Source organism: Cottoperca gobio, chromosome 1 (genome assembly GCF_900634415.1).
Source record: "Cottoperca gobio chromosome 1, fCotGob3.1, whole genome shotgun sequence".
Classification (NCBI taxonomy): Eukaryota; Metazoa; Chordata; class Actinopteri; order Perciformes; family Bovichtidae; genus Cottoperca; species Cottoperca gobio.
The window spans coordinates 27,046,017-27,055,867 of NC_041355.1; the positions used below are offsets into that span (position 1 = coordinate 27,046,017).

The window sequence follows — 9,851 nt, forward strand, 5'->3', positions numbered from 1 at the left end:
CAATATAAAGCAAGTGTATATGCTCTATTTTAGATTACGGCCATATCACCCTGACAACGCCCGATCTCGTCTGATCTCTGAAGCTAAGCAGAGTTGGGCTGGGACAGTACTTGGATGGGTGACCGCCTGGGAATACCTGGTGCTGTAAGCATTTTGTTTCCTTCTTAATTAGCAAAATGAAGACATGAATAGAACTGTCCGCGTATATCAAGAAAAGACAATTCATTGTGTTTTACCTTCAATATAAAGCAAGTGATTATGCTCTATTTTAGATTACGGCCATATCACCCTGACAACGCCCGATCTCATCTGATCTCGGAAGCTAAGCAGAGTTGGGCTGGGTCAGTACTTGGATTGGTGACCGCCTGGGATTACCCCGTGCTGTAAGCATTTTTTTTCCTTCTTAATTAGCAAAATGAAGACATGAATAGAACTGTCCGTGTATATTAAGAAAAGACAATTCATTGTGTTTTAACTTCAATATATAGCAAGTGTATATGCTCTATTTTAGATTACGGCCATACCACACTGACAATGCCCGATCTCGTCTGATCTCGGAAGCTAAGCAGAGTTGGGCTGGATCAGTACTTGGAAGGGTGAACGCCTGGGAATACCCGGTGCTGGAAGCATTTTGTTTCCTTCTTAATAAGCCAAATGAAGACATGAATAGAACTGTCCGCGTATATTAAGAAAAGACAATTCATTGTGTTTTACCTTCAATATAAAGCAAGTGTATATGCTCTATTTCAGATTGCGGCCATACCATACTGACAACGCCCGATCTCGTCTGATCTCGGAAGCTAAGCAGAGTTGGCCTGGGTCAGTACTTGGATGGGTGACCGCCTGGGAATACCCCGTGCCGTAAGCATTTTGTTTCCTTCTTAATGAGCAAAATGAAGACATGAATAGAACTGTCCGCGTATATGAAGAAAAGACAATTCATTGTGTTTTACCTTCAATATAAAGCAAGTGTATATGCTCTATTTTAGATTACGGCCATACCACAGTGACAACGCCCGATCTCGTCTGATCTCGGAAGCTAAGCAGAGTTGGGCTGGGTCAGTACTTGGATGGGTGACCGCCTGGGAATACCTGGTGCTGTAAGCATTTTGTTTCCTTCTTAATGAGCAAAATGAAGACATGAATAGAACTGTCCACGTATATTAAGAAAAGACAATTCATTGTGTCTTACCTTCAATAAACAGCAAGTGTATATGCTCTATTTCAGATTGTGGCCATACCACACTGACAACGCCCGATCTCATCTGATCTCGGAAGCTAAGCAGAGTTGGGTTGGGTCAATACTTGGAAGGGTGACCGCCTGGGAATACCCGGTGCTGGAAGCATTTTGTTTCCTTCTTAATAAGCCAAATGAAGACATGAATAGAACTGTCCGCGTATATTAAGAAAAGACAATTCATTGTGTTTTACCTTCAATAAACAGCAAGTGTATATGCTTTATTTCAGATTACGGCCATACCACACTGACAACGCCCGATCTCGTCTGATCTCGGAAGCTAAGCATAGTTGGGCTGGGTCAGTACTTGGATGGGTGATAGCCTGGGAATACCCGGTGCTGTAAACATTTTGTTTCCTTCTTAATTAGCAAAATGAAGACATGAATAGAACTGTCCACGTATATTAAGAAAAGACATATCATTGTGTTTTACCTTCAATATAAAGCAATTGTATATGCTCTAGTTTAGTTTACGGCCATACCACACTGACAACGCCCGATCTCGTCTGATCTCGGAAGCTAAGCAGAGTTGGGCTGGGTCAGTACTTGGGTGGGTGACCGCCTGGGAATACCCCGTGCTGTAAGCATTTTGTTTCCTTCTTAATTAGCAAAATGAAGACATGAATAGAACTGTCCGAGTATATTAAGAAAAAACAATTCATTGTGTTTTACCTTCAATAAACAGCAAGTGTATATGCTCTGTTTTAGATTACGGCCATACCACCCTGACAACGCCCTGATCTCGTCTGATCTCGGAAGCTAAGCAGAGTTGGGCTGGGTCAGTACTTGGATGGGTGACCGCCTGGGAATACCTGGTGCTGTAAGCATTTTGTTTCCTTCTTAATGAGCAAAATGAAGACATGAATAGAACTGTCCACGTATATTAAGAAAAGACAATTCATTGTGTCTTACCTTCAATAAACAGCAAGTGTATATGCTCTATTTCAGATTGTGGCCATACCACACTGACAACGCCCGATCTCATCTGATCTCGGAAGCTAAGCAGAGATGGGCTGGGTCAGTACTTGGATGGGTGACCGCCTGGGAATACCCGTTGCTGTAAGCATTTTGTTTCCATCTTAATTAGCAAAATGAAGACATGAATAGAACTGTCTGCGTATATCAAGAAAAGACAATTCATTGTGTTTTACCTTCAATAAACAGCAAGTGTATATGCTCTGTTTTAGATTACGGCCATACCACCCTGACAACGCCCGATCTCGTCTGATCTCGGAAGCTAAGCAGAGTTGGGCTGGGTCACTACTTGGATGGGTGACCGCCTGGGAATACCTGGTGCTGTAAGCATTTTGTTTCCTTCTTAATGAGCAAAATGAAGAAATTTATAGAACTGTCCGCGTATATGAAGAAAAGACAATTCATTGTGTTTTACCTTCAATATAAAGCAAGTGTATATGCTTTATTTTAGATTACGGCCATACCACAGTGACAACGCCCGATCTCGTCAGATCTCGGAAGCTAAGCAGAGTTGGGCTGGGTCAGTACTTGGATGGGTGACCACCTGGTGCTGTAAGCATTTTGTTTCCTTCTTAATGAGCAAAATGAAGACATGAATATAACTGTCCACGTATATTAAGATAAGACAATTCATTGTGTCTTACCTTCAATAAACAGCAAGTGTATATGCTCTATTTCAGATTGCGGCCATACCACACTGACAACGCCCGATCTCATCTGATCTCGGAAGCTAAGCAGAGATGGGCTGGGTCAATACTTGGAAGGGTGACCGCCTGGGAATACCCGGTGCTGGAAGCATTTTGTTTCCTTCTTAATAAGCCAAATGAAGACATGAATAGAACTGTCCGCGTATATTAAGAAAAGACAATTCATTGTGTTTTACTTTCAATAAACAGCAAGTGTATATGCTCTATTTCAGATTACGGCCATACCACACTGACAACGCCCGATCTCGTCTGATCTCGGAAGCTAAGCAGAGTTGGGCTGGGTCAGTACTTGGATGGGTGACCGCCTGGGAATACCTGGTGCTGTAAGCATTTTGTTTCCATCTTAATTAGCAAAATGAAGACATGAATAGAACTGTCTGCGTATATCAAGAAAAGACAATTCATTGTGTTTTACCTTCAATATAAAGCAAGTGATTATGCTCTATTTTAGATTACGGCCATATCACCCTGACAACGCCCGATCTCATCTGATCTCGGAAGCTAAGCAGAGTTGGGCTGGGTCAGTACTTGGATTGGTGACCGCCTGGGATTACCCCGTGCTGTAAGCATTTTTTTTCCTTCTTAATTAGCAAAATGAAGACATGAATAGAACTGTCCGTGTATATTAAGAAAAGACAATTCATTGTGTTTTAACTTCAATATATAGCAAGTGTATATGCTCTATTTTAGATTACGGCCATACCACACTGACAATGCCCGATCTCGTCTGATCTCGGAAGCTAAGCAGAGTTGGGCTGGGTCAGTACTTGGAAGGGTGAACGCCTGGGAATACCCGGTGCTGGAAGCATTTTGTTTCCTTCTTAATAAGCCAAATGAAGACATGAATAGAACTGTCCGCGTATATTAAGAAAAGACAATTCATTGTGTTTTACCTTCAATATAAAGCAAGTGTATATGCTCTATTTCAGATTGCGGCCATACCATACTGACAACGCCCGATCTCGTCTGATCTCGGAAGCTAAGCAGAGTTGGGCTGGGTCAGTACTTGGATGGGTGACCGCCTGGTAATACCCGGTGCTGTAAGCATTTTGTTTCCTTCTTAATTAGCAAAATGAAGACATGAATAGAACTGTCCACGTATATTAAGAAAAGACAATTCATTGTGTTTTACCTTCAATATAAAGCAATTGTATATTCTCTAGTTTAGTTTACGGCCATACCACACTGACAATGCCCGATCTCATCTGATCTCGGAAGCTAAGCAGAGATGGGCTGGGTCAGTACTTGGATGGGTCACCGCCTGGGAATACCTGGTGCTGTAAGCATTTTGTTTCCTTCTTAATTAGCAAAATGAAGACATGAATAGAACTGTCCGCGTATATTAAGAAAAGACAATTCATTGTGTTTTACCTTCAATAAACAGCAAGTGTATATGCTCTATTTTAGATTACGGCCATACCACCCTGACAACGCCCGATCTCGTCTGATCTCGGAAGCTAAGCAGAGTTGGGCTGGGTCAGTACTTGGATGGGTGACCGCCTGGGAATACCTGGTGCTGTAAGCATTTTGTTTCCTTCTTAATTAGCAAAATGAAGACATGAATAGAACTGTCCGCGTATATTAAGAAAAGACAATTCATTGTGTTTTACCTTCAATATAAAGCAAGTGTATATGCTCTATTTAGATTACGGCCATACCACACTGACAACGCCCGATCTCGTCTGATCTCGGAAGCTAAGCAGAGTTGGGCTGGGTCAGTACTTGGATGGGTGACAGCCTGGGAATACCTGGTGCTGTAAGCATTTTGTTTCCTTCTTAATTAGCAAAATGAAGACATGAATAGAACTGTCCAGCGTATATTAAGAAAAGACAATTCATTGTGTTTTACCTTCAATATAAAGCAAGTGTATATGCTCTATTTTAGATTACGGCCATACCACACTGACAACGCCCGATCTCGTCTGATCTCGGAAGCTAAGCAGAGTTGGGCTGGGTCAGTACTTGGATGGGTGACCGCCTGGGAATACCTGGTGCTGTAAGCATTTTGTTTCCTTCTTAATGAGCAAAATGAAGACATGAATAGAACTGTCCGCGTATATTAAGAAAAGACAATTCATTGTGTTTTACCTTCAATATAAAGCAAGTGTATATGCTCTATTTTAGATTACGGCCATATCACCCTGACAACGCCCGATCTTGTCTGATCTCGGAAGCTAAACAGAGTTGGGCTGGGTCAGTACTTGGATGGGTGATCTGCCTGGGAATACCCGGTGCTGTAAGCATTTTGTTTCCTTCTTAATTAGCAAAATGAAGACATGAATAGAACTGTCCGCGTATATTAAGAAAAGACAATTCATTGTGTTTTACCTTCAATAAACAGCAAGTGTATATGCTCTATTTTAGATTACGGCCATACCACCCTGACAACGCCCGATCTCGTCTGATCTCGGAAGCTAAGCAGAGTTGGGCTGGGTCAGTACTTGGATGGGTGACCGCCTGGGAATACCCTGGTGCTGTAAGCATTTTGTTTCCTTCTTAATTAGCAAAATGAAGACATGAATAGAACTGTCCGCGTATATGAAGAAAAGACAATTCATTGTGTTTTACCTTCAATATAAAGCAAGTGTATATGCTCTATTTTAGATTACGGCCATACCACCTGACAACGCCCGATCTCGTCTGATCTCGGAAGCTAAGCAGAGTTGGGCTGGGTCAGTACTTGGATGGGTGACCGCCTGGGAATACCCGTGCTGTAAGCATTTTGTTTCCTTCTTAATTAGCAAAATGAAGACATGAATAGAACTGTCCGCGTATATTAAGAAAAGACAATTCATTGTGTTTTACCTTCAATAAACAGCAAGTGTATATGCTCTATTTAGATTACGGCCATACCACACTGACAACGCCCGATCTCGTCTGATCTCGGAAGCTAAGCAGAGTTGGGCTGGGTCAGTACTTGGATGGGTGACCGCCTGGGAATACCCGGTGCTGTAAGCATTTTGTTTCCTTCTTAATAGCAAAATGAAGACATGAATAGAACTGTCCGCGTATATTAAGAAAAGACAATTCATTGTGTTTTACCTTCAATATAACAGCAAGTGTATATGCTCTATTTTAGATTACGGCCATACCACACTGACAACGCCCGATCTCATCTGATCTCGGAAGCTAAGCAGAGATGGGCTGGGTCAGTACTTGGATGGGTGACCGCCTGGGAATACCTGGTGCTGTAAGCATTTTGTTTCCTTCTTAATGAGCAAAATGAAGACATGAATAGAACTGTCCGCGTATATTAAGAAAAGCCAATTCATTGTGTTTTACCTTTCAATAAACAGCAAGTGTATATGCTCTATTTCAGATTACGGCCATACCACACTGACAACGCCCGATCTCGTCTAATCTCGGAAGCTAAGCAGAGTTGGGCTGGGTCAGTACTTGGATGGGTGACCGCCTGGGAATACCCTGGTGCTGTAAGCATTTTGTTTCCTTCTTAATTAGCAAAATGAAGACATGAATAGAACTGTCCACGTATATTAAGAAAAGACAATTCATTGTGTTTTACCTTCAATATAAAGCAAGTGTATATGCTCTATTTCAGATTGCGGCCATACCACACTGACAACGCCCGATCTCGTCTGATCTCGGAAGCTAAGCAGAGTTGGGCTGGGTCAGTACTTGGATGGGGGACCGCCTGGGAATACCCAGTGCTGTAAGCATTTTGTTTCCTTCTTAATTAGCAAAATGAAGACATGAATAGAACTGTCCGCGTATATTAAGAAAAGACAATTCATTGTGTTTTACCTTCAATAAACAGCAAGTGTATATGCTCTATTTTAGATTACGGCCATACCACCCTGACAACGCCCGATCTCGTCTGATCTCGGAAGCTAAGCAGAGTTGGGCTGGGTCAGTACTTGGATGGGTGACCGCCTGGGAATACCTGGTGCTGTAAGCATTTTGTTTCCTTCTTAATGAGCAAAATGAAGACATGAATAGAACTGTCCGCGTATATGAAGAAAAGACAATTCATTGTGTTTTACCTTCAATATAAAGCAAGTGTATATGCTCTATTTTAGATTACGGCCATATCACCCTGACAACGCCCGATCTTGTCTGATCTCGGAAGCTAAACAGAGTTGGGCTGGGTCAGTACTTGGATGGGTGATTGCCTGGGAATAACCCGTGCTGTAAGCATTTTGTTTCCTTCTTAATTAGCAAAATGAATACATGAATAGAACTGTCCGCGTATATTAAGAAAAGACAATTCATTGTGTTTTACCTTCAATAAACAGCAAGTGTATATGCTCTATTTTAGATTACGGCCATACCACCCTGACAACGCCCGATCTCGTCTGATCTCGGAAGCTAAGCAGAGTTGGCCTGGGTCAGTACTTGGATGGGTGACCGCCTGGGAATACCCCGTGCCGTAAGCATTTTGTTTCCTTCTTAATGAGCAAAATGAAGACATGAATAGAACTGTCCGCGTATATGAAGAAAAGACAATTCATTGTGTTTTACCTTCAATATAAAGCAAGTGTATATGCTCTATTTTAGATTACGGCCATACCACAGTGACAACGCCCGATCTCGTCTGATCTCGGAAGCTAAGCAGAGTTGGGCTGGGTCAGTACTTGGATGGGTGACCGCCTGGGAATACCTGGTGCTGTAAGCATTTTGTTTCCTTCTTAATGAGCAAAATGAAGACATGAATAGAACTGTCCACGTATATTAAGAAAAGACAATTCATTGTGTCTTACCTTCAATAAACAGCAAGTGTATATGCTCTATTTCAGATTGTGGCCATACCACACTGACAACGCCCGATCTCATCTGATCTCGGAAGCTAAGCAGAGTTGGGTTGGGTCAATACTTGGAAGGGTGACCGCCTGGGAATACCCGGTGCTGGAAGCATTTTGTTTCCTTCTTAATAAGCCAAATGAAGACATGAATAGAACTGTCCGCGTATATTAAGAAAAGACAATTCATTGTGTTTTACCTTCAATAAACAGCAAGTGTATATGCTCTATTTCAGATTACGGCCATACCACACTGACAACGCCCGATCTCGTCTGATCTCGGAAGCTAAGCATAGTTGGGCTGGGTCAGTACTTGGATGGGTGACAGCCTGGGAATACCCGGTGCTGTAAACATTTTGTTTCCTTCTTAATTAGCAAAATGAAGACATGAATAGAACTGTCCACGTATATTAAGAAAAGACAATTCATTGTGTTTTACCTTCAATATAAAGCAATTGTATATGCTCTAGTTTAGTTTACGGCCATACCACACTGACAACGCCCGATCTCGTCTGATCTCGGAAGCTAAGCAGAGTTGGGCTGGGTCAGTACTTGGGTGGGTGACCGCCTGGGAATACCCCGTGCTGTAAGCATTTTGTTTCCTTCTTAATTAGCAAAATGAAGACATGAATAGAACTGTCCGCGTATATTAAGAAAAAACAATTCATTGTGTTTTACCTTCAATAAACAGCAAGTGTATATGCTCTGTTTTAGATTACGGCCATACCACCCTGACAACGCCTGATCTCGTCTGATCTCGGAAGCTAAGCAGAGTTGGGCTGGGTCAGTACTTGGATGGGTGACAGCCTGGGAATACCTGGTGCTGTAAGCATTTTGTTTCCTTCTTAATGAGCAAAATGAAGACATGAATAGAACTGTCCGCGTATATGAAGAAAAGACAATTCATTGTGTTTTACCTTCAATATAAAGCAAGTGTATATGCTTTATTTTAGATTATGGCCTATACCACAGTGACAACGCCCGATCTCGTCAGATCTCGGAAGCTAAGCAGAGTTGGGCTGGGTCAGTACTTGGATGGGTGACAGCCTGGGAATACCTGGTGCTGTAAGCATTTTGTTTCCTTCTTAATGAGCAAAATTAAGACATGAATAAAACTGTCCACGTATATTAAGAAAAGACAATTCATTGTGTCTTACCTTCAATAAACAGCAAGTGTATATGCTCTATTTCAGATTGTGGCCATACCACACTGACAACGCCCGATCTCATCTGATCTCGGAAGCTAAGCAGAAATGGGCTGGGTCAGTGCTTGGATGGGTGACCGCCTGGGAATACCCGTTGCTGTAAGCATTTTGTTTCCATCTTAATTAGCAAAATGAAGACATGAATAGAACTGTCTGCGTATATCAAGAAAAGACAATTCATTGTGTTTTACCTTCAATATAAAGCAAGTGATTATGCTCTATTTTAGATTACGGCCATATCACCCTGACAACGCCCGATCTCATCTGATCTCGGAAGCTAAGCAGAGTTGGGCTGGGTCAGTACTTGGATTGGTGACCGCCTGGGATTACCCCGTGCTGTAAGCATTTTTTTCCTTTCTTAATTAGCAAAATGAAGACATGAATAGAACTGTCCGTGTATATTAAGAAAAGACAATTCATTGTTGTTTACCTTCAATATATAGCAAGTGTATATGCTCTTTTAGATTACGCAAGATGAGATCGTGCATTGTCAGTGTGGTAATTGCCCGTAATACTAAACTAGAGAATATAACATGCTTTATATTGAGGTAAACACAATGAATTGTCTTTCTTAATATACGCGCAACAGTTCTATTCATGTCTTCATTTTGCTAATTAGAAGGGACAAAAATGCTTACGCACCGGGTATTCCAGGCGGTCACCCATCCAAGACTGACCGCCCAACTCTGCTTAGCTTCCAGATCAACGAGATCGGGCGTTGTCAGTTGGTATGGCCGTAATCTAAATAGAGCATATACACTTGCGTTATTTGAAGGTAAAACACAATGAATTGTCTTTTCTTAATATACGCGGACAGTTCTATCAGTCTTTTCATTGGCTATTAAGAAGGAAACAAAATGCTTCAGCACCGGGTATTCCCAGGCTTCATCACCCTTCAAGTACGACCCAGCCCAACTCTGCTTAGCTTCCTCCGAGATCAGACGAGACGGGCTTGTCAGTGTGGTATGGC

At 42.1% G+C, this 9,851-nt stretch overlaps 18 non-coding genes and 20 pseudogenes across 18 annotated transcripts; all 38 read left to right on the forward strand.

Moving 5' to 3' along the window:
* Window positions 1-32: 32 nt before the first annotated feature.
* On the forward strand, window positions 33-151 carry LOC115016392 (5S ribosomal RNA). The gene has a single exon (XR_003833164.1). It is a non-coding gene; the product is annotated as a 5S ribosomal RNA (ribosomal RNA).
* Window positions 152-271: 120 nt separating this feature from the next.
* On the forward strand, window positions 272-390 carry LOC115015975 (uncharacterized; annotated as a pseudogene).
* Window positions 391-510: 120 nt separating this feature from the next.
* LOC115016011 (uncharacterized) lies at window positions 511-629 on the forward strand (annotated as a pseudogene).
* Window positions 630-749: 120 nt separating this feature from the next.
* Window positions 750-868, forward strand: LOC115016467 (uncharacterized; annotated as a pseudogene).
* Window positions 869-988: 120 nt separating this feature from the next.
* Window positions 989-1,107, forward strand: LOC115016330 (5S ribosomal RNA). Its single transcript, XR_003833145.1, has one exon. It is a non-coding gene; the product is annotated as a 5S ribosomal RNA (ribosomal RNA).
* A 120-nt stretch (window positions 1,108-1,227) lies between these two features.
* Window positions 1,228-1,346, forward strand: LOC115016000 (uncharacterized; annotated as a pseudogene).
* A 120-nt stretch (window positions 1,347-1,466) lies between these two features.
* LOC115015966 (uncharacterized) lies at window positions 1,467-1,585 on the forward strand (annotated as a pseudogene).
* Window positions 1,586-1,705: 120 nt separating this feature from the next.
* Window positions 1,706-1,824, forward strand: LOC115016272 (5S ribosomal RNA). The gene has a single exon (XR_003833104.1). It is a non-coding gene; the product is annotated as a 5S ribosomal RNA (ribosomal RNA).
* A 120-nt stretch (window positions 1,825-1,944) lies between these two features.
* Window positions 1,945-2,064, forward strand: LOC115016382 (5S ribosomal RNA). The gene has a single exon (XR_003833159.1). It is a non-coding gene; the product is annotated as a 5S ribosomal RNA (ribosomal RNA).
* A 120-nt stretch (window positions 2,065-2,184) lies between these two features.
* Window positions 2,185-2,303, forward strand: LOC115016427 (uncharacterized; annotated as a pseudogene).
* Window positions 2,304-2,423: 120 nt separating this feature from the next.
* LOC115016343 (5S ribosomal RNA) lies at window positions 2,424-2,542 on the forward strand. The gene has a single exon (XR_003833150.1). It is a non-coding gene; the product is annotated as a 5S ribosomal RNA (ribosomal RNA).
* A 349-nt stretch (window positions 2,543-2,891) lies between these two features.
* Window positions 2,892-3,010, forward strand: LOC115015954 (uncharacterized; annotated as a pseudogene).
* A 120-nt stretch (window positions 3,011-3,130) lies between these two features.
* On the forward strand, window positions 3,131-3,249 carry LOC115016089 (5S ribosomal RNA). The gene has a single exon (XR_003833058.1). It is a non-coding gene; the product is annotated as a 5S ribosomal RNA (ribosomal RNA).
* A 120-nt stretch (window positions 3,250-3,369) lies between these two features.
* Window positions 3,370-3,488, forward strand: LOC115015982 (uncharacterized; annotated as a pseudogene).
* A 120-nt stretch (window positions 3,489-3,608) lies between these two features.
* On the forward strand, window positions 3,609-3,727 carry LOC115015994 (uncharacterized; annotated as a pseudogene).
* A 120-nt stretch (window positions 3,728-3,847) lies between these two features.
* LOC115016439 (uncharacterized) lies at window positions 3,848-3,966 on the forward strand (annotated as a pseudogene).
* A 120-nt stretch (window positions 3,967-4,086) lies between these two features.
* LOC115016300 (5S ribosomal RNA) lies at window positions 4,087-4,205 on the forward strand. The gene has a single exon (XR_003833130.1). It is a non-coding gene; the product is annotated as a 5S ribosomal RNA (ribosomal RNA).
* Window positions 4,206-4,325: 120 nt separating this feature from the next.
* LOC115016231 (5S ribosomal RNA) lies at window positions 4,326-4,444 on the forward strand. Its single transcript, XR_003833095.1, has one exon. It is a non-coding gene; the product is annotated as a 5S ribosomal RNA (ribosomal RNA).
* Window positions 4,445-4,563: 119 nt separating this feature from the next.
* On the forward strand, window positions 4,564-4,682 carry LOC115016377 (5S ribosomal RNA). Its single transcript, XR_003833158.1, has one exon. It is a non-coding gene; the product is annotated as a 5S ribosomal RNA (ribosomal RNA).
* Window positions 4,683-4,803: 121 nt separating this feature from the next.
* On the forward strand, window positions 4,804-4,922 carry LOC115016147 (5S ribosomal RNA). Its single transcript, XR_003833077.1, has one exon. It is a non-coding gene; the product is annotated as a 5S ribosomal RNA (ribosomal RNA).
* A 120-nt stretch (window positions 4,923-5,042) lies between these two features.
* LOC115016022 (uncharacterized) lies at window positions 5,043-5,162 on the forward strand (annotated as a pseudogene).
* A 120-nt stretch (window positions 5,163-5,282) lies between these two features.
* On the forward strand, window positions 5,283-5,402 carry LOC115016355 (5S ribosomal RNA). The gene has a single exon (XR_003833152.1). It is a non-coding gene; the product is annotated as a 5S ribosomal RNA (ribosomal RNA).
* A 120-nt stretch (window positions 5,403-5,522) lies between these two features.
* On the forward strand, window positions 5,523-5,639 carry LOC115015960 (uncharacterized; annotated as a pseudogene).
* A 119-nt stretch (window positions 5,640-5,758) lies between these two features.
* LOC115016255 (5S ribosomal RNA) lies at window positions 5,759-5,877 on the forward strand. The gene has a single exon (XR_003833099.1). It is a non-coding gene; the product is annotated as a 5S ribosomal RNA (ribosomal RNA).
* Window positions 5,878-5,997: 120 nt separating this feature from the next.
* LOC115016242 (5S ribosomal RNA) lies at window positions 5,998-6,116 on the forward strand. Its single transcript, XR_003833097.1, has one exon. It is a non-coding gene; the product is annotated as a 5S ribosomal RNA (ribosomal RNA).
* A 121-nt stretch (window positions 6,117-6,237) lies between these two features.
* LOC115016414 (uncharacterized) lies at window positions 6,238-6,357 on the forward strand (annotated as a pseudogene).
* A 120-nt stretch (window positions 6,358-6,477) lies between these two features.
* LOC115016289 (5S ribosomal RNA) lies at window positions 6,478-6,596 on the forward strand. The gene has a single exon (XR_003833119.1). It is a non-coding gene; the product is annotated as a 5S ribosomal RNA (ribosomal RNA).
* A 120-nt stretch (window positions 6,597-6,716) lies between these two features.
* LOC115016236 (5S ribosomal RNA) lies at window positions 6,717-6,835 on the forward strand. The gene has a single exon (XR_003833096.1). It is a non-coding gene; the product is annotated as a 5S ribosomal RNA (ribosomal RNA).
* A 120-nt stretch (window positions 6,836-6,955) lies between these two features.
* Window positions 6,956-7,074, forward strand: LOC115016069 (uncharacterized; annotated as a pseudogene).
* Window positions 7,075-7,194: 120 nt separating this feature from the next.
* Window positions 7,195-7,313, forward strand: LOC115016386 (5S ribosomal RNA). The gene has a single exon (XR_003833161.1). It is a non-coding gene; the product is annotated as a 5S ribosomal RNA (ribosomal RNA).
* Window positions 7,314-7,433: 120 nt separating this feature from the next.
* Window positions 7,434-7,552, forward strand: LOC115016337 (5S ribosomal RNA). Its single transcript, XR_003833149.1, has one exon. It is a non-coding gene; the product is annotated as a 5S ribosomal RNA (ribosomal RNA).
* A 120-nt stretch (window positions 7,553-7,672) lies between these two features.
* On the forward strand, window positions 7,673-7,791 carry LOC115016006 (uncharacterized; annotated as a pseudogene).
* A 120-nt stretch (window positions 7,792-7,911) lies between these two features.
* Window positions 7,912-8,030, forward strand: LOC115016463 (uncharacterized; annotated as a pseudogene).
* A 120-nt stretch (window positions 8,031-8,150) lies between these two features.
* Window positions 8,151-8,269, forward strand: LOC115016278 (5S ribosomal RNA). The gene has a single exon (XR_003833110.1). It is a non-coding gene; the product is annotated as a 5S ribosomal RNA (ribosomal RNA).
* Window positions 8,270-8,389: 120 nt separating this feature from the next.
* LOC115016402 (uncharacterized) lies at window positions 8,390-8,508 on the forward strand (annotated as a pseudogene).
* Window positions 8,509-8,628: 120 nt separating this feature from the next.
* On the forward strand, window positions 8,629-8,748 carry LOC115016056 (uncharacterized; annotated as a pseudogene).
* A 120-nt stretch (window positions 8,749-8,868) lies between these two features.
* Window positions 8,869-8,987, forward strand: LOC115016049 (uncharacterized; annotated as a pseudogene).
* A 120-nt stretch (window positions 8,988-9,107) lies between these two features.
* On the forward strand, window positions 9,108-9,226 carry LOC115015986 (uncharacterized; annotated as a pseudogene).
* The last annotated feature ends 625 nt before the right edge of the window (window positions 9,227-9,851 follow it).